General features: G+C 43.2%; 1 protein-coding gene across 2 annotated transcripts in view; it reads right to left on the reverse strand.

Annotated features, from left to right (window-relative positions):
• Tmem150c (transmembrane protein 150C) overlaps positions 1-19867 on the reverse strand; it is a 68898-nt gene extending 49031 nt beyond the window's left edge. The window contains exon 1 of one of the 2 annotated variants that reach the window (XM_042678196.1): positions 19794-19867. The gene's annotated coding sequence lies outside the window, so the exon portion shown is untranslated. Of the gene's footprint in view, positions 1-19371; positions 19429-19793 lie in introns of those variants that run through there. The other variant, XM_042678195.1, reaches the window with a different exon arrangement.
• Positions 19868-21426: the final 1559 nt, after the last annotated feature.

Consider the following 21426-nt stretch of genomic DNA (forward strand, 5'->3'; position numbering starts at 1 on the left):
CCTAATGCATGCTACACAAGTGCTCTATCATTTGAGCCACAATCCATTTTCACAAGTTTTAATGCCAAATTTGGTTAGTTTCAGTAACTCACATTACTGAATTTTCTTAAATATTCAAAATCAAAGTGGCCCTTAATCCCCTTTGAAACGTTGGTTTTCATCAGCTGAAGTTCTGCCAGCCAGTGAGCCTACTTTTACAACTAAAACTCTGGGAATTGGTGAGAAATTAGTATCCTAGAGGTCAAAAATTTTGAATTTGTGAAAAGAATAGTCAACACAACTAAGTATGAGTTCTTTGAGAGGTAGGTTAGAAATTTTACTAGAAAAGGAAAATATCACTTACATGTTAGAAAGGCAATGAGTATACTTCTCCACACACTCCATGGTATCTTTTTTAAAAAAGCATCATTAAGAAGACTGGGAATAACAGACTATGTCCTTGATATAATTTTTCTTAAAGAACTATCTAACATCAATAGCCGGCACCGCTCTGAACTACGTAGCTATAATAGATGCACTTTCATTAAAGCCAGGAACCAATTAAGAGTAGGCTTTACCTGTGTTTATTTAGCAATGTTCTGGAAAGCTTTCCACAATGTGCTGACATATAAGCTAGAAATAGTAAGTGTAATATTGTGAAGAAGGATGCCAAGCTCATTTGTTCCCAAAGGATGGACTTGTGCCAACCATACCTTTGTCTCACACCTGCAGATGGTTTAACCAAAAAACTATTGAATTCGACAAGAAAGGTGGGCAAAGTGGCTGGATACAAAGGAAACATCTGAAAAATCAATAGCTTTCCTGTGTACTAGCAATAACAATTACAAGATGTAATGGAAAAAAGAACCTTCACTATGTCCAAGATGTACTATATGGAGGGAAAGGTTTGCTAAAGATTAAAAAAAAGATGCCCCCCCCCCAAAGATGGAGAGGCATTTAAAAAAACTCAATTACAGGTAAAATATTTTGCATCAGTGTTTTCTGTAAATGGATTGAAGATTACTGCAGATTTTCATTAAAATGAAGACTCTCCAGCTTTAGCCCATCTTCCAGAATTAGAAGAGAGGGCAAATTTTCAAGAGACCTCTGTGTGTGTGTGGGGGGGGGGTGGGTGGGTGGGTGGCAGGGGAGGGGGGAGCACTGTCCTTAAGTTTTGTTTTGTTTTCTGAGTAAGTCTGACACTCTACCACTTGCACTACAGCTCTACATCTGGCATTTGGTGATCAACCGGAGATAAGTATCTCATAGATTTTCCTTGGTGGGCTGGCTTTGAACTGCAATCCTCAGATCTTAGCCTCTTGAGTAGCCAAGATTACAGGCATGAGCCACTGATATGGGGGTGGGGAGGAGTCTTGTCTTCTTACCACACTCCCCGTGTGATTCTAAAATGCGTTAAACTTTGGCAACCACAATTTTATGCAGGTTTCATAAAAGTCCACAGAGGTTGCTGCCCTTGCACATGTTTCCTAGATATAAAATACATCTATAAAGTATATCATAAGCTTTAGTAATAAAATAATAACATCTTGGAGAAAAAAAAAAAAACAAGAAGCAAATCAAAGACTACCTAGCTCTAAGACAAACTCCTAACTCCTATCCTAAAATATGGAGTAATTGTTTCTATATCCAGTTAGTGTTGCCAGAACATTGTGGCATTTGTTTTTCAAAGCAATTTGGGGTGGTTTGCAATGGTCTAATGTAATATGGTGGTCTGATATTACCAGTTCAGATGAGGACTGAGATATACAGGACACAAGACACCTCTGAGATATAATAAACACCAATACAAGGAGTGACCATGCAAGTCCCAATCATGAGCTATGGCCTTTATAGAAAAAGATGTACTAAAACTAGAAAAGGCTTCAAGGTGAGCCCAAGGAAATTCAGGCACTGTCCTGAGGCTGGGTAATTTCTCAGCTAGGCCTCTTATAGCAGGTGCTGAAGTAATAAGAAGCCGTGGCTTATATATGTAACACTATCTAAGATGGGAAAAGCCCATGATGCTAAGAGAAACTTAAAAAAAGTATTTCTCAACTGAGACTACTGATAATTTGTTCTGGCCCATGGCCTGCTCTGAAGGGACTGATCTGGGCATGGCAACCCTTGCCTTGCCTCTGAGATGCTCAGAGGCCCAATCTCTGTTGTGATAACCAACAGAGATCTGACATTGTCAGAAGTCCCAAGGGGTAAAAGTTCCCTGTGATTGACATCAACTGCTTCAAAGAAATCAGTAAGAGTGCAGTCAAAAATCCAACGTAGGAAGAGCAAGAGAAAGCGTGGGTGGGGAGGGTAAGAATGTTGAAAGGGGTAATATTGATCCAGATAATATTGTATTCACAAACTGCTTTGTTGAATGGCAACTCCTTTGTACAACTACTTCAAGATAAAAAAATGAAAAAAGAAAATAAAAAAATTATTTAATAAATGAAAAAAAATTTTTTTGGTCAGTCATGGGGCCTGAACTCTGGGCCTGGACTGTCCTTTAGCTCTTTGCTCAAGCCTAGTGCTCTGCCACTTGAGCCACAGTGCTACTTCCAGCTTTTTCTGTTTATATGGTGCTGAGGAATCAAACCCAGGACCTCATGCATGCAAGGCAAGCACTCTACCACTGAGCCACCTTCCGAGCCCAGAAAATAATTTTTTTTTTTTTGAGTCCGGTTGTGGGGCCTGAACTCTGGGCGTGGGCGCTGTCCCTCAGCTCTTCAGCTCAAGGCTAGCACTCTACCACTTGAGCCACAGTTCCACTTCCGGCTTTTTTTTTTTTTTTTTGCTTATGTGGTGCTGAGGAATCGAACCCAGGGCCTCATGCATGTAAGGCAAGTGCTCTACCACTGAGCCACCTTCCCAGCCCCCAGAAAATAAATTTTTAAATGGGTATAAAAACCATCTATTTAGATCCTCAAGTTCATAAATTCTAGGTGAACTAAGGAATAAAATATAAAACTTGAAATATTAACTAGTAAACTTAGGAAAAATATTTAGCTAATATCTAGATAGGAAGATATTTTCTTAAGTTTAAACACAAAAGAAATACTGATAGCTTTGACCACATAAGGCTAAACTTCTGTACAATTAAAAGATCAATGATAAATTGGAAAAATAATTCTAAGCAATAGGAGAAACAACCTTCAAATTTTTTTCTCTGTAACTAAAGGCAATTTGGATTTTCATGTTTTAGCCAACCTTTTATACCAACACTCATCAGTTCTAATAATACTTGGATCAATCCTCAATCTTATTGTTACAGACAACAATCCTATTTCTATATTTCTTCTAATTAGGCTTTTATTTCTGCCTCTTGCCAATTAATGTTGATAATTATGATTTTTAAAAAATCCTCCCATGGGGCAGGGGGTGGCTGGGAAGGGATGGGAAGGGGAAACAAAGGAGGAGGCTACAATGCTTGATAAGAAATGTACTCATTATATTGCCCATGTAATTGTAACCCCTCTGTACAGTATTTTCACAATAAAAAATAAATTTAAAAAAATCCCCCCATGACCTAAAGGAGTTTGTCACTTGCACAAATAGTTGTGACTTTGAAAAGAATACACTAGTAAGTCAAAGATCAGCTCAAAGGAAAGTGAAAAAACATTTGTTGAAATTAATGCTTATTCCTTATAAACTATGCAAGAGGCCTAGGAATGGAAAGATTCTATCTTTCAGATCATCAAGCATTATCATTCTTTCATGTGTAAAGTTAGTCCTCAAAACAAAACTAGGAGGAAGCTGAGTGTTGGTGGTGCACACCACCAACTACTCAGGAGGTTGAGAGCAGGAGGATCAAAAACAGAACTGGAAGAGTGGCTCAAGTGGGAGAGTGTCCGCCTAGTTTAAGATAGCCAATGGAGAGGTCCTGGAGCAAACCCCTGTGGATCAGGGGTAAATGCTGTCCTGCTATCTAAGAGGGACTGAAGGTACTTAATGTTAGTCTAATTGCTGTCAAAACTCATGAGACAAATGTCACCTATGCGTGACTAACCCCCTGCAAGCCCTCTCATGTGCTATATTCATAACTGGTACACATATGGTGCTTACTATGTGCCTTGCCAGATACATTCCATCCCACCATAACCCAGGGAGACTTTTACAGATGCACAAAAGTAATGCCCACATGTCACATTGCTGGGATTTTGGGAGTCAGGGTCACCCCCTGGGTCTGGGGAGTCTGACTCCAGGGCCTGTGCTCTTAACACTGCACTCGATTCTTGTGTGTGCATCCTGCTTGCTCTTTCAAACAGCCTGGGAAGTAGGTAAGATGGATCGCCCAATATATACAGAGTTCTTACCTGCCAGGCCCCATCCATGTATTGAATTTCCAATGATGGATGAGCCACAGCCCTATTCTCAAGGACTTAAGTTTAAAAAGTGAGATAGACAAGTAAATCCACATTTGACTGATGAAAATTGGAAACTCCAAGCTTTAATAAATAGCTCATCTAAATCACCAGAATAGAAAGGGATTAAGTTCTCTCCTCTCCTCTCTTCTCCTCTCTCCTCCTCTCCTCTCCTTTCCCTTCCCTTCCCTTCCCTTCCCCTTCCCCTTCTCTTCTCTTTTCTTTTCTTCTCTTTTCCCCTTCCCTTATTTTCCCTCCCCTTCCTTCTCTTCCCCTTCTTTCTTTCTCCTCCTTTCCTCCTTCCCTCTTTCCTTTTTTTGAGATAGGTCTTGCTATGAGCTATATAGTAAAGTTATGATCCTCCTATTTCTACTTTCTGAGTTCCGAGATTATTGGTGTGAACTACCCCATCTGGCTAGGCTAGGTCTTAAGTGCTGATATTACATCTACAGTCTAATAATTAACATTAAGTAATGCTGTCATTTTTTAAATAACCTCCTAGTCAGACATGAAAACAAAAACTGAAGGAAGCAATATCAAAGCCAGGACCATATAATCTAGTCAACATACACAAAAAGTTGTACGAAGAAGATATCAAAATAAGAAAGAGGTTGGGACTTCAGTACACAGACACACAGGCTACCAATTTGGCTCAACATGTGGTGTATTGTGAAAGATTCATCATTTTAAACATGAAATGATCCATCTTCCAAAAATAACAGACCCTGGCAAAGTCCCTCACACTGAGCCACTTCTCCTAAGGAAAATTGCAAGAATCCTCTGTGGGCTGAGAGCTGAAGATGTGTTCCATCAGTTCAGCTCTGTTATAATCAAGGCTGGTTTACATTCTCCTTCTTCCTTACTAGTGATTTCTTGCAGTGTAAGAAAATCGTCTCAAACCCCCTAACAGCAGTTTCCTGTGAGCTTCATTTAATTAGGTTTTGATGTCCATTCAGGTTTTCTGGGTGAAGCATCAGTGCCACAGTACCATGGTAACTGCCTCTCACACCTCAGGCATAGCCGGTAACATTGAAGCAGCAAGGATTCATTAAACAGGGGGGCTTACACATAGCATCCATAGTTATGCAGTGGCAGATCTTTCAACTTCTTTTATCCTCCCAAAGGGTCTTGGTTGGGGTCAAAATGCAGGTAGTATAAGCATCTGGCCACTACTGGAGAATGATTATAAAAGCCTCCTTTGCCTCTGAACATCTCCTATTTACAGACTGACAAACTCTGCAAATGTAAGAAAGAGGAGTTTAGTCATAGGGAGCTACCACCTTTTTTTAAAACAATGAGTAGGTACTCACTCATCAAACAGATGTATCTATATCGAAGACCAGGTACAGCCTACCTAACCAGGGACAAGGGCAGGAGTTCACCAGAATCCTTCAGATAAAAATGTGGCTGGACAAAGCAGGCTGAGACCCGAGGATCGTGGTTTGAAGCCAGACTGGTTACAAAAGTCTATGGAGACTCTTATCTCCAGTTAACCAGAGAAAAGCCAGAAGTGGAGGCATGGCTCAAGTGGGAGAGTATTAGCCTTGAGTGAAAAAGCCAGGTAAGAGTGAAGGGCCCTAAATTGGAGCCCCAGCACCCAAGCAAAAACAAAATCTGTTTGCATTTATCTTAATAGCCAATTTATTTTTATTATTGATTTTATTTTCTTATTTCATTGTTTTTGTCGGTCGTGGGGCCTGAACTCTGGGCCTGGGCACTGTCCCTCAGCTCTTCAGTTCAAGGCTAGCACTCTACCACTTGAGCCACAGCACCCCTTTCCACTTTACTTTTAATAACATCTATTTGCAAAATATTGTAAGAATCTTTACACTGTTCACACAAGGGTCAGCAAGGTAGAGTGGAATGCAAGGCCCCAGGGCAAGTCTGTTTCCAGCTTCCTTTCTAAATGTCCTGCAGTTCTGACACACAGAGGCTGCAGCTCTACATGGCAACAGGTGCATGAGCAGAGATTGCTACATAAACTAGAGAGCTAAGAGAGGAAAGTAACCCAGCACTGAGGCTGGTGAGGGCAGGCAGGGAGGATTGAACTGGATCTCCAGGGATCTGAGGCTTTGGGTGGGTAGGAGGCTTTTATGGAGCAAGTGGGAGGCTTTCCATGCACACTGGCAGCATCAGACCACTTGTGTGTGCAGGAACCAGTGTGGTTGTTCAGTGTGTCATGAGTCAGGCAATGAGTGGCAAATGATGAGCTAGAGAGGTGAGCAGTACCAGCTATGCGGGCAATTATAGCATAGCCTACAGTCTCTGAAGGGTTGTCTCACTTAGCATTTACTAGAGGGAAATACACTCATGTAATACTTCAAAAAGCAGAATCTGGGGATGGTGGCATGGGCTACTTGGGAATTAGAGGTAGGATGATCACTGTCCAATGCCAGCCAGGGCAAGTCAAAAATAAAATATAAAAACAAAATAAGCCATAGACCTGGCTCAAACATAGAGCATGTGCTTACCATGTGTGAGGCCCTGATTTCAACTTCCAGTACTGAAGCAAAGAAACAAGCAACAAAAGTAGTAATCAGAAAAAAAGAAATGGAAAAAGAAAGTTTTCTTTTACATGTAGAATTTAGAGAAAACTACTGCCCATTGTTATGGGTTGTTTTGTTTTGTTTTCTTGGTCGAGGGGTCTGAACTCTGGGTCTGGGCGCTGTCCCTCAGCTTTTCAGCTTAAGGCTAGCGCTCTACGACTTGAGCCACAGCGCCACTCCCTGCTTATGTGGTGCTAAGGAATCAAACCCAGGGCCTCATGCATGCAAGGCAAGCACTCTACCACTGAGCCACCTTCCCGGCCCCCATTGTTACATTTTTATGGGTAATCTTTTTTCCCCCAAGTTTACACAGTCCTTTATTTTAATAGTAGAGTTTGAATTGAAATAGCTATTTCATTTTCCCTTGGTTTATGGGTAATTTTTTATATGTATGTGTTGCTATAATGTGTCTGCATGTGTATACATATGTATATATAATGTATATTCACATATAGTGACAAAATGAACTTTAAAATGTACTATATGCATATAGTAGAATAATACTAGCTTTGAAAAGAAAGGAAATTCAAAGACGTGACACAATGTGGGTAAATTTCAGGAAATTATATTAAGTGAAATAAGCCTTCCACAAAAAGACAAGCTGGTAGGGTGGTACACACCTATAATCTTTGGGAGGTACACACAGGAGAATCTCAAATTAGAGGCTGGCTCAGACTACACAGTGAGATCCTGTACCTGTAATCCTAGCTACTCAGGAGGCTGAGATCTGAGGATCTCAGTTCAAAGTCAGCCTGGGCAGGAAAGACCATGAGACTCTTATATCCAATAAACCACTAGAAAACCAGAAATGGCGCTGTAGCTCAAGTGGTAGAGCGCTCGCCTTGAGCTGAAGAGCTGAGGGACAGCACCCAGGCCCAGAGTTCAAGCCCCACAACCGTGGCTCAAACCTGTAACCTTAGTTACTTGAGAAATAGAAATCAAAAGGTCATGGTTCAAGGCCAGCCCAGGCAAAAAAAGGAAGTTGGTGAGACTTTATCTCAACCAGTGGTTAGGTGCAGTACCATGCCCTTGTCATCCAGGCAAAGTAGATATATAATCGCTTGGCACAGTGGTGTGCATCTGTCATCCCACCAACACGGGGAAACACAGGTAAGAGGATCATAGCCCAGGCTGGTCCAGGCATAAAGTGAGACTCTACCTCAAAAATAATCAGGAAAAATGGGATGGAGGTAACGTTCAAGTGGTATTGTGCTTGCCTAACAAACTAGAGGTCCTGAGTCTAATCTCCAGCATCACAAAATATCTGCTGAAGTAGGAGGAGTCTTTGAGAAGAGGGAGCTATCCTATAACATTCTGTCTGAGGGACACATGCTAGCCAGCGCCTCACCCCAGAGGTGTCTGCTCTCTTTTAAATCCCCCCCTTTTTTTTTTACATTTTTTATTGTAAAAAAAGCTATGCAGAGGGGTTACAGTTACATGAGCAAGGTAATGGGTACATTTCCTATTGAGCATTGCTGCCTCCTCCTTTGTTTTTCCCCTACCATTCCTTCCCTCCCACCTCCACAACTATCCCTCTGCCTCCCCGAAGTTGTAAAGTTCATTTCAACATAGTGTCTTGTACATCTCTTTGTTACAATGGGTCAACCTGTATCCTTGTTTAAGCATTTGGTTTTTTTCCCTTTTCCTCCCCAAATTAGAGAAGTATATATACAAGGTTCAGGGCACCGACATCAAATACAGTGAAACTAGGGGTTATACTGTGGGGGAGGAACATACAAAGCAACAAAAAAAATCACATGGTACATATATGATTACTCTTCTGACCCTACAAGATTCAGGTTGGCTGTCACCACCTCTGGAATTCTTGCAGAATCCCTTTTTGGATGTCTTGCAGTATCCTATGATGTTTCTATTATTTATCCTACTGTCTAACGGTTTACTATCTCTCTGCTAGAGTGAACACACAGTGGCCACTCCATAAATATATTTTGGATATATAAATAGAAACCACTGGACATGTGAGCTGGAAGAGTGTAGATCTCATCAGTTTTGAAGCTAACCTCTGTAATCTATAAATTGGCACAGTGGTCCCGCTGGCTAAGTGAGTGTTTGTTGCTAGAGAAGCCAGGGAAAAAAACATCCAAGTCTTCATCACTGAAGATAAGACAAGACAAAGTCTTCCTGTTTAGGTAATATTGGGGTTCACTAATCTTTGTGTGTCCATTTCTTCCTCTCTCTCTCTCTCTCTCTCTCTCTCTCTCTCTCTCTCTCTCTCTCTCTCTCTCTCTCTCTCTCTCTGTGCGTGTCTCTTTGTCTCTCTTTGTCAATGTGGGGCTTGAACACAGGGCCTGGGTGCTATTCCTTTGTGCTCAAGGCTAGCATTCAACTACTTTGAGCCACAGTTGCATTATGGTTTTTGAGTAGTTAATTGGAGATAAGAGTCTCCCTGGGACTTTTCTGGCTTCAAACCTCTATCCTCAGATCTCTGCCTCCTGAGTGGTTAAGATTATGGCATGAGCCCCCAGCTTCTGGCCTCGTGTGCCCATTTCTTGGAAAATATTTCCATAAGGCATTTCTGGGGTTCCATGTGGGAACAGGGAGGCACATGATCTACTTCACCAGCTAGGGAAGCATGATAAAATTATCTGGGGCACTTTAAAAAATAGTTTGGTATTTAGATCCAAACTCCCAAGATTCTGTCTTAAATGATCTAGGGTGCAGCTCAATTTTATAGCTCTTCAGGTGTTTTAACTGTGCAGTTGGGGCTGAGAACCTATGCCCCAGGTTATCTGCTGCTCCTCCTGGCATGTGGCACTGTCCAAAGTAGCAGTTCATTAAAAACTGCTATCACTTCTGTCTGCCAGGAGTGAGTGGTCCATTTGGACAGTTCACAGGAAGGGCATAGAATCTCAGAAAGCATAAGAGGCAAAATCACACAAAGCCATTATGTTCAATCTACAACCGTGCAGTCCAATAGCCACACAAAGGTAGTAAAATGTGAATTAATCAAAACTCAGTCCATAACACATGAGACAGTAGATGTCATGTGCTTTGTGAGGCACATGGTCTCTATGCTAGTTACTAAACACTTTTGGTGTAGAAACAATCCGGTTAATACTTAAGCAGAGGATGTGGTTGTAGAGGATGTGGCTGGAGTCCAGGGCAATCAAATGCTCCGAAATGAAACAAAATTATATAATATAACTTCTAATCACAAAGAGACAATGATTTAACTGGAAGGAGACATAAATAAGCAACATACAAACAAATGAGTTGTTAGAAAAGACTGCAGTGAGTCTCAAGGAACGACTTGGAAGCCATGTGAAGTGGGCCTAGAAAGACAATTTGTCAAGGACTAATATAAAATATTCATACACTGAAAGTGGAATGAACTCATCTCATCCTTCTGAGAAGGCCATAGTCATACCAAGACCAAGACTAAGAAATAAACTACGTGCCTTCCCAAGGCCTTTTCTAGCTCTTGGGTGCTCAGTAGGGGTGTGGTTACCATCCAGAACAATTCTCTGTTCCTATGTAAATAAAAATGAACTCAACCTGTTAGAAACAAGAAGGAAGAACAGCAGGAAAAAAAGCTGTCCTGAGACAGCTTTATTCTATACTCTTCAGGTGCTTTTAACTGTGCAATGGGTTGAGAACCTATGCCCCAGGTTGCCTGCTGCTCCTCCCAGTGCAGTGGTCAGTGATTTGCTTCCTTCCTTCCTACCCTCCTTCCTTCCTTCCTCTTCCCTCTCTCTCTTTTACCTTCCCTCCCTCCCTCTCTTCCTCTTTTCTTTCTTGGTGGTGCTAGGGATTATACTCAGGGCCTTGAACTTGCTACTATTTGAGTCATACCTCTTGTTGCTGGGGATAACATACCATTGTGCCCAGCCATTGCATTTCCCCCTTAGTTGGGATAGCAGGTGTATTTCACACAGCCACTGATTGTTGGGATAACAGGTCCATTTTACCACACCTAGCCATTGGCTGAGAATGGAGTCCAGTGACTCCATTCTATTTTTACCTAAGCTGTCTTTAAACTTCAATCCCCTTATCTCTGCCTCCAAAGTAGCTAGGTCTTCAAAGTAGCTGAACTTCCAGGATGTGCTTTATTAATTATTACCTTATCCTTCCTACAAATAAGTTAATGGAAAATATTTGTCTTTACCTTGACACTAAAGGTAAACTAAAGGTTGAGTATGAATGAAATAGTAATCTGTTCCTTTGTGCCATCTATAAGCTGAAACCAAATATGGAGAAACACCAATCCAAATGTCATAAGAAAGATAATCAGTTTTCTCAAGAGCAATTGTGTTCACTGCTAAAATTACAAGACAGCATTGTGCTGTCATGGGCAAGACTGAGTAAATTTTCAGTAACAACGTACTTTTGAAGTGCAAGGTATGTGGGTCCATATCATGTTGTAAGGTGAATCATCCCAGAAGCCACATTTTGAAATATAGAATATTGGAGTCTTTATTATACAATTAACAGGCCTCAGGCAGCCAGTGGTTACAAAGGCCTGCAGCACGCAAATACACATAACACAGCTAGGAAACATGCTAAAGAGGAAAGAAATAATAAAAAAACAATACCAACAAGCCAATTCAGCTCCAATGGAGAGCTGAATGAGATGCCATGATGACTGGAGACAATCACGGGATCACACGTGGCAGGCATCCTGGAGGTTAGGTTGGTCCAAGCATAGGGGGTAGATTCTCAGGAAATTCCCAGTCCCAAGCACTGATAGATTCAGTAACCTATCAGCCAAATGCCCACCCCTGCCTCCAGGGATAGGGGTATACCCAACACCTAGGAGGCAAATGATGGGCCGGGGGGTTTTCTTCCCTCATCATGCAGGGTAGGGGGGGCATTTCTTCCTCTAGTACCAGACCCTACCATCCACCATGTGGCCAATATGGTGCCAGGCAGACCTGACCTCCTTATTTCACCCAAAAAAGAATAAAACTTGTTGCCCTAACACTGTTCCCACAATGCATGGACATATCTGAGTTGTTAGTATTTCTTTTTTTTTTGGGGGGGGGGGGTCCGGTCATGGGCCTGAACTCTGGCCTGGGCACTGTCCCTCAGCTCTTCAGCTCAAGGCAAGCGCTCTACCACTTGAGCCATAGCGCCACTTCCAGCTTTTTTTCTGGTTATGTGGTGCTGAGGAATTGAACCCAGGGCTTCATGCATGCAAAGCAAGCTCTACCACTGAGCCACCTTCCCAGCCCCAGTTGTGAGTATTTCTAACAAATAGATGTTAAGTTCAGCAAGACTAGAATTCGAGACACTGCAAGATCTATTTCCATTAAGAACTCTAGGACAGGGCTGGGAAGGTGGCTCAGTGGTAGAGCGCTTGCCTTGCATGCCTGAGGCCCTGGGTTCGATTCTTCAGCACCACATAAGCAAAAAGAAAAAAGCCGGAAGTGGTGCTGTGGCTCAAGTGGTAGAGCTCTAGCCTTGAGCTGAAGAGCTGAGGGACAGCGCCCAGGCCCAGAGTTCAGGCCCCACGACCGGACCCCCCAATAAAAAGAACTCCAGGACAGTAACATTACCAATGTCTTCTAATTTTAGTGTACAAATTCTTCTAGAAAACACAAAGTAATAGTTGTATTTGTATTGCTTTATAATGACGCAAATATATCTTCATTAACATCTATTCATTCACAAATCAACAGGAGGGGAATAATTGACAACCACAGTATTGAAAAAAACAGAGTAGTTATCATTTTAGCCACACACAATTATGATTTATGTTTTAAACTCCCAATTAATGCCATTTAAAATATTTCATTGACAGCTAAGTCATCAAAAGTATCAAAATATAATGGAAAGAGACCTACATCTCAAAAAATAAAATGTCTACCAACGGCTGGTGGCTCATGCCTGTAATCCTAGATACTCAGGAGGCTGAGGATCTAAGAATTTAGGTTCAAAGCCAGTATGGGGGAAAAATGTCTATGAGACTTATTTCCAATTATCAGCAAAAATCTAGGAGTAGAACTATGGTTAAAGTGGTAGAGTGCTAGTCTTGAGCAAAAATGCTAAAGGACAGTGACCAGAGCCTGAGGTTCAGCCCAGTATCAGGACATACACACAAAAATTAATAAATAAAATAAAATACTTGATGAACTGTAAGGTTATGCTAGGTTTGGAAACATGTATGTTTACATTCAGTTGACTGATATTATAAATTCATTATAATAGCTTCATAATTAAAAATACCACTTAAACTGCAAGCTAATTTCCTCCAGGCACAATTACTTCTTAAATTTGGTCTATACTTGTTAAAAAGTGTTACAGGACTTTTAGTGTATTTTTTAAAGACAGCTCATCTCACCTCTTTGTATTCTAAGACAAAATTATGTCACTATACATCAAGATGGATGCATCATACCTGTAATCCTAGCTACTGAGGAGGCTGAGATCTGAGGATTGTGGTTCAAAGCCAGCCAGCCAGGAAAGTCTGCAAGATTCTTATCTTAATTAACCAGAAAAAACAAACAAACCTTGAAGTGTGGCTCACATGGTACAGTGTCAGCCTTGAGTGAAGAAGCTAAAGGAGAATGAATGTTCTGGCTCTGAGTTCAAGCACCAGCACAAATAAAGAAACAAACAGAAAGAAAAGATGTATGCTTCTGTGGCCTTGAAGAAAATCTGATTATCTTCAGGATTTTAGGATGTCAAAGACAGTTTCTGAATTTAAGAAAGGGAGTAAGCATGAAGCAAGTTGCTACCTATTCTAGTCCATCTGGTAGAGTCTCTGGATAAATGATTAGTTACGTTTATAGTTTGCCTTTAAAGAAAAACTCAAATCTACTTCCGTAAAGAATTAGATGTTTTATTTTCTAGATTGCGCTGAAGAAAAGCCTTCCAGTCTCAATTTTAAGACGCGCGCGCGTGTGTATGTGTGTGTGTGTGTGTGTGTGTGTGTGTGTGTGTGGTGTGAGTGGCTTGCTGATCCTCGAGCTTGAATGAAGAGCCTTGATGCTGTCTGGAAGCTTTGTGCTCAAGGCTCGCTCCCTATCATTGAGCTCTATCTCTGGCTTTTTGGTGATTAATTGGAAATAGTCTTCGTGGACTTTTCTGCCTAGGCTGGCTTTGAATGGCTATCCTCAGATCTCAGACTCCTGAATAGTTAAGATTATAGGTATGAATCAGCATGCAAAACATCTCATTGGATAAGAAATTCTTAAGACACTATTGTCTTCCTTTCTTTCTTTTCCTTTCTTTCCTTCTTTCTTTCTCTCTGTCTCTCTCTGTCTCTCTGTCTCTGTCTCTGTCTCTGTCTCTCTCTTTCTCTCTTTCTTTTTGTTTCCATGCTGAGGTATGGTCTAGGGCCTAGGATACTGGGCAAATTTCCTACCCCTGAGCTATACTCCCAAATACTCTCCATACTCTTATTAAAAGTATGTTATGAGGCACTGACAGGAACTGATTTTGAAAACATAAATAATGTAGAGTGTAGTAAAAATGGGGGATTAATGAAAGTGACATTTAGTGCCACTTCCAGTTTTCTGGTGGTTTATTGGAAATAAGAGTCTCACCAGCTTTCCTGCCCGGCCTGGTTTTGAACTGCAATTCTCAGATCTCAGCCTCCTTAATAGCTAGGATTACAGGTGTGAGCCACCAGTGCCTGGCTGAACCAAAAGTTTTATCCAACTTTAGTAACATTCCCTAAGAAGGACACACAGAGATCTGTGCTGTACTTTACACTGTCTCATAAGAAAACTGCTGATCCGCATTGGTTGAATTGATCTCAAGATTCAGGACCTGCAGCTTGAAAAGTACTATAGTGCTATATGAAGCAACATTTTGAAAACACCAATGATGATTTTTTAAAAGTTCAGTATATGTGCTTAATTTCTGAAGCTTTAACATGCTCTACCTATAGAGATAGATATAGATGGTCTATCTATCTATATCTCTATCTATCTATCTATCTATCTATCTATCTATCTATCTATCTATCTATCCAGCTATCTGGAACTTTCCTAAGTTTATTCAGGCATCCCTTGTAGAATAGACAATAAATTTTAGTATCTTCAGAGCAGAGACAATATTGGGTCTACTTTAACCTGTACTTTATTTAGCATTCCTAAGCACACTTGGAACATTTATAAATAATTTTCTTAAAGATAATGTTCCCCCCAGATATGGGGATACCCCAAGACCTGGCCTGAGCCCTGGTCTGGAGAGAAATATCTAAGGTCACTCACTACACTGGGTAAGGGAGGGTTATTTATTCAAGAAATATGACAGGCAATGTCTTGTGAAATGGTCTAATTAAAAATATGTCCCTCTCCACTGTCAAAATATTGGTTTTAATCAAGGCCAATTAGTTTTGAAGTGGAAACAACATGGAAGAAGCTAAATCGAATCCCATTTTAATAGCTTTACTAAAAGCAATGGTAGGTTATATTGTAAGTGAATTTGGTAAGCCCTGCAGGCTGGGCTGAGTAAGAGGATATGGGCTTGAAGCCTAAAGGAAAGAAATTAGACAACAAAGGCCCATCAAAGCAGATGTTTCAGCCTCCAGCTGCTCCTTGAGCCAGGAGTACCCATTTGTTAGACTTCTCACAGGGCCTCTGTGACCATTTGCCTAGGGAAAGAACAGGTGTGCATAACCACCTACATTCTACTTTTCTCTGCTTTTCTCCTTCCTGCCTTGAAGCCCTGACTCTACAATGAATCATCTACAAAGCAAAGGAGCAAATCATTCTTAAGTTCATTAACACATACACATATCCAAATAACTCTGGGTGATGATTTTTTTTTTTGCTGGCAGATATGGAAATTTAAAAAGGCAAACTCTTGCTAGGAATAGTGGCATATATCTATGATCTCAGCAACTTGGGAGGTGTAAATAGGAAGATCTCTGTCCAGGCTAGCCTGAGTAGGAACTCAAGACCCTATATGAAATATAACTAAAGCAAAAAGGCCTGGAGATAGAACTCTAGTGGTGGAATGCTTGTATAGTAAGTGTGAGGCCCTGAGTTCAAACTCCTATACTAAAAAGAGTCGAATTGAACTTCAGCAAAAAGTACTTTTTTCAGACTAAATATAAGTGCTTTTTTATATAACTTTTCTATGACTGAATCAAATCTTAATTCCAAACACTATCAGTGCAAATTTTTTCTTTCTTCTAATTAGAGAATAATTGCCACTAAATATATCTCTATAGGAGCTAAGTGGAAGAAACTTACAACTGCTCTGTTCAATGCAGTAGTCATTGAACCTGTTTAATTAATTTAAGTTAATTAAAGCTAAATAAAATTTAAAATTGAGTCCCTCAACTGCACTAGCCTTATTTCAAGTGCTCAATAGCCACATAGGACTTATGGCTAAGTATTGGATTTACAGATTATTCCCATCACTGGAGAAAGTTCTACTGGACAGTGCTGATCTAGAGAGGGCTATTTATAAATACTATGGAAACTGCTCATTTCTTACTTGGTAAAAGTTCTGAGTCCTACCTACTAGAACTGGCTTGACTCAGAATAGTGTAGGATTGAATTTGACAGTAAATACCAAAGATTCCATTATTATCTTAAAATATTCCAACTGACCTAAAATCTCTTTGTGTTAAGATTTTCTATTACCACTAATGATTTTTCCCCAAATCTAAACATATCAGAAGATATTTGGACTGGGTACCAGTGGCTCATTCCTATAATTCTAGCTACTCAGAAGGCTGAGATCAGAGGATCACAGTTTAAAGCCACCTTGGGCAGAAAAATCCATGACACTCTTGGTGCTGGGAAGGTGGCTCAGTGGTAGAGCACTTGCCTTGCATGCATGAGGCCCTGGGTTCTATTCCTCAGCACCACATAAGCCAAAAAGAAAAAAAGCCAGAAGTGGTGCTGTGGCTCAAGTGGTAGAGCACTAGCCTTGAGCTGAAGAGCTGAGGGACAGCGCCCAGGCCCAGAGTTCAGGCCCCATGACCGGACCCCCAAAAAAAAAGAAAAAAAGAAAAAGAAAAATCCATGAGACTCTTATTCCCAATTAACCAGCAAAAAGTCAGAAGTGAAGGCAGGGCTCAAATGGTAGAATATCAGCTGAAAGGGAGAATGAAAGGCCTGGAGTTCAAGTCCCAGTATTGGCACAAAAAATATAAAATATTTGATTATAACAATAACTTGTTCAAGTGCCAATGATTTGTGTACTTGACTAAAAGTGATTAGACTAATTTTAAAAAACAAAAAATTTGGGATAAAAGTTTTATACACATACCCACACATATGTAGGGAAATACTTCTGTTTTAGTTAGAATAAGGAAAGTACTTACTGCACATCAGGATCTAGTTCTTTCATCAAATTGGAGCCAGATTCAATAACAGACTTTGTAGCATGTTTGGAGAACTCTGGCTCACATTCTTTGGACCTCACAAAAACCACTCAGTGAGTATTGGTTCTTAGTGCTGCAGAGTCTTCTTAAGAAGAGGAAGATGGACAGGTAATAGATTATCTTATTTGTCTTGCTTAATTGGCAACTGAACGGATTCCCAAATGGCCAGATTACAGTGACACAAATAGCTAAGATTATGAGGCCAACTAGCCTTTCCCCTCTCATAAACACCAAGCTGCCTGTTCATCTAGCTGCTTCACCACAGAGGTGTGGACCACAGCAGGAACCAAGAGAGGAAAGCAAAGTGCCTGCCTCTTGACCATCATAAAGCAGGCAAAGTGAATGTGCATGTGTATGCACATATGTGTGCATCCACAACACATACCCACACACACCCACACACACACCACTGCAAAGTCATGTGAGCAGGATTGTAGTAATTCTACAATAAAGAATGATCATATTCATGGGAGAAAATCCATAGAATGGCTATCTCCCTTCCAAAGCAACTTGTGTGAAAGTCATTTGAGGAGAAACACAAAAATTGAGCAGTTACTATCAAGACACCATACTGCCAATCACACCAATCCAAAGAAGAATGCAGATAATGGCCAATTACCACAAACATGCATTTTTCAAATATTTTCATATGTCTGCTCCAAGTCATAAGATCTGTCAGTCAATATTGCCAGCAAAATTTCTTCATCCTTTTATTTATTATGTCCAGCTTGAGAGCTTCCAACATGGGGTGTTTGCAAAAAAATTATTAAATAATGTATATATAAAGGACACATCATTAAAATTCCTACCCTCACATTTCCTGTTCATTAGAAGATAGATCGGGTTAATCTTGGAAACATGGTGTCTCCAGGAAACAGGAAAGGAAAAGTTGAGGATTTAATTCTTGAAAAGTTGAGAATGTAATATTCTTTGATCTGAAATATCACATATACAAGCCTAACAATTTTTCCTTGAACTATAAAGTTTAAGTAGGTCAGCTTATTACCAGCTACTGTGGAGTTTATACATCCACATTCCCCTACCCTTTTGATGAACTGCGGCTCAGAAAGGAGGTACAGCCCTGCATTATTAAACCCTGTCTTCCATTCAAGCAGAGAACTGAGGAAACAGACACTAATCGTGCCCTTGAGGCTTTGTTACCACAAGAGATCCCAAGAACCCTTCTGTTCTCTGTTCCTGTTAAGGTAGCACTCGGTTCTCTAGCAGGATGCAGGTAGAAGTCACAGCACAATCTCTGCCTTCCCTTCCACCCGGACTAACGTTCTCACGTTCAAGTCACAACCCTGGCTCAACCGACGAAGATCTGACCGGCAGAAACCTAACCAAAACGACCAGTGAAGTGCTGGGGAATAAAACAAAGTGCTCTAAAAAGAAAATGATAGAGGTAAACGGAAAGGGAAGAGGAAGGAGAAAAGGAATAGGAAATGAAAATGGGGACAGCCCCCATTCTCGTCTTGATTCATCTGAAGGAGGGGAACACCACTCAACAAGGGTTCTCTCCATCATCCCCAAAGCTGATGACTTTTTAAATGACCACAGATGACCGAAGAGCCTCGGGAAACCCACCCAGCGCGGCCTCCTGGGGAGAAGCCGGAGCCCCCTCTTTCTTCCCCGGAGTGCGCGCCCCAGAAAGCGGACCGAGCCCGTGCGTGCGTCCGAGCAGAGCGGCGAGCGGAGCAACTTCGTGCCTCCTCGCCGGCTTCTCCCCGCCGCTGCCCGGCCCGGGGAGCGAGCCCTGGAGGTCAAACGCGGGGTGGCGTCTCCCAGAGTCCACCCGGGTCCGAGGGATGCGGCGGCGGCGGCGGCGGCGGGCGGGGACACCTGTCAAAGGGCCGGGCGGGGGCCGCGGCACTGCGGCGGGGACCCGGGAAGCCGGCCCGGCGCTCGGGGCGCAGGGCGAGAAGCCGGCACCGACCCGGAGTCGCGATCGCCGGCGCTCCTGGCGGGGCGGCCCCGGCTCGCGACACTGCGGGGAAGGTGCTGGAGCTGAGCGGGTTCCTCCGCTTCTCCCCCGCAGCCCGGAGGACCCGCCGCCTGCCCAGCCCCGCTGCAGTGCGCGGGTCTCCGCCTCCGGGCTGCGCGCACAGCCGGCGGGCCGGACGCCCTCTGGCTGCCCGGCGGCCCCCGGGCGGAGCAAGGTGGGGGGCGCCGCGCCTACCTGCTGGGGTGCGGCGGGCCGCGCTCGCCCGGCGGGGCCGTGACCTGCGGCGGCGGCGGCGGCGGCGGCGGCGACAGTCGCGGCGAGGAGGGCGCTTCCTTCAGGAAGGGGTGGGATCTGCCCTCCCGGCCGCCCGGCCCCCTCCTGCCGCGCCGGGACCCGCCCCCGACTGGTCTTGGGGTTTCCCCCCACCCTCCCCGAGTCGAGACTCAGGCCACCCCCACCGTTTCCCTGAGCCCTGGGGTCCCTCCTAGTCACCGGGGCTGGAGCCGGGCGCGGGCGGCCGATCCGCTTCCTTCCCCAGCCTTTGTGGATGCCTGGTTTGCCTGGCGCTCCTCGCCCAACAAAAGGCAGGAGGGAGCTGGGCGCCTCCGCCGGGTGGTTATTTATTCCTGACCTGTTGTCACCCTAGGTCCGCACACCTTGGGTTTGGGCACGGGGCAGCTACGGTGTTCCTGCCCCCCAGGCGGGAGGTAGCTCTCCGCCGCTCCGTGCGCTCCTGCGGTTTCCTTTCATCTTACGGAGCCAACTTCTGACCCTGGCAGTGCACGCGGGGGGACTTCAAGGCGGCCCGCCCAGAGCCCGCCTGCTTCTCTCCGGGTGCCCTCCTAAAACTCCATTCATTAGCATTTCAGTGACTTGCCCAGCCCAGACCCCCAACATCGCCCTGGCACCTTGTCCGTGACCTCCAGCAGGAGTGTGTGTGGACCACCAGGGCCATGGTTAGCACAGATTCCTGGTTAACTTGGGTTCCCATTGCAGCCTGGCTGGCCTCCGATGGTCAGGATTCTCCCCCCGCCCCCCCCCCCCCCCGCCCCTGCCCCTTATCAACCTGGCTCAGTAGGTCTATTCGTCTGCAGGCCTATTTCCTTGAAACTGTTATCTCTCAAAGCACTGAGTCTAAGGTTCCTCTCCAATGCGGCCCATTCCAACCCTTCACCATTCGTTTCCAGAACTCCCTGCGCCCCCACAGCGCTCCTGATGACTGTCTAAGTATGGGGCTATTGATTTCTTGTCACCGTTCTGTCCTGACTACTGGACTCTTTGCTTCTCAGCTCAGGGAAACTTCTTGTTAATCCAGTCAAAACAACAAAACCCAACATTTAGCCCTTGTCTAAAATCTCCTGCAAGTACACACTAAATTTTTTGGGTACTTTTCTGAGGAGAATAACTGGTTTTTGTCAGACTCTCAAAAAGTGACATATGACTTCCACAGCCTTAAGATTGCTTAAGTCCCACTATGACCCCAGCTCTGATAATAACTGTACTCCCTGACCTCTATGCCTACACTTCTCTCTGTCTCTGTCTCTCTCTTTTGGAGACAAGGCCTCACTATGTGGCCCAGGCTGATCTTGAACTTGTCTTCATTCCTCAGCCACCCAAGTGTGGGGATTACAGGCCTGCACCACACTCACCTGAACTTGGGTATTCTGATGAAGAACCACATAAGATTTTTGGTGTGTGTGTGTCTCTGTGTGTGTGTGTGTGTGTGTGTGTGTGTGTGTGTGTGTGGTACGTGCAAGTACCAGTACTTGGGCTTGAAGTCAGGGCCTGAGTTCTGTTCCTTAGCTTTTCATCAAGCCTGGAAACTTATCACTTGAGCTCCACTTCTGGCTTTCTGGTGGTAAATTGGAGTTAATAGTCTCACAGACTTTCTTGCATGGGCTGGCTTTGAACCTTGATCATCAGATCTCAGCTTCCTGAGTAGCTAGAATTGTAGACATAGCCATTAGTGCCAAGCTTATCTGTCCTTCCTTCCTTCCTCCCTTCTTCCCTCTTTCCCTCCCTCCCCACCTCCCTCCCTCCCCCTCCCTCCCCCTTGCTTGCTTTCTCTTTATTTCCTTGTTTATTTTGTGCTAGTCCTATGTCTCAAACTCAGAGCCTGGGCAATGTCCTTGATCTTTTGTTCAAGGCTGCTGCTCTACCACTTGAGTCACTTCCAGCTTTTTAATGGGTTTTATAATTGGAAATAAGAATCTTACACATTTTCTTGCCTGAGTAGGCTTTACACCATGATCCTCAGGTCTCAGCTTCCTGAGTAGGATTACAGATGTG

The sequence above is a fragment of the Dipodomys spectabilis genome, unplaced genomic scaffold (assembly GCF_019054845.1).
Source record: "Dipodomys spectabilis isolate Male_0828 unplaced genomic scaffold, ASM1905484v1 ptg000043l, whole genome shotgun sequence".
Taxonomy (NCBI): Eukaryota; Metazoa; Chordata; class Mammalia; order Rodentia; family Heteromyidae; genus Dipodomys; species Dipodomys spectabilis.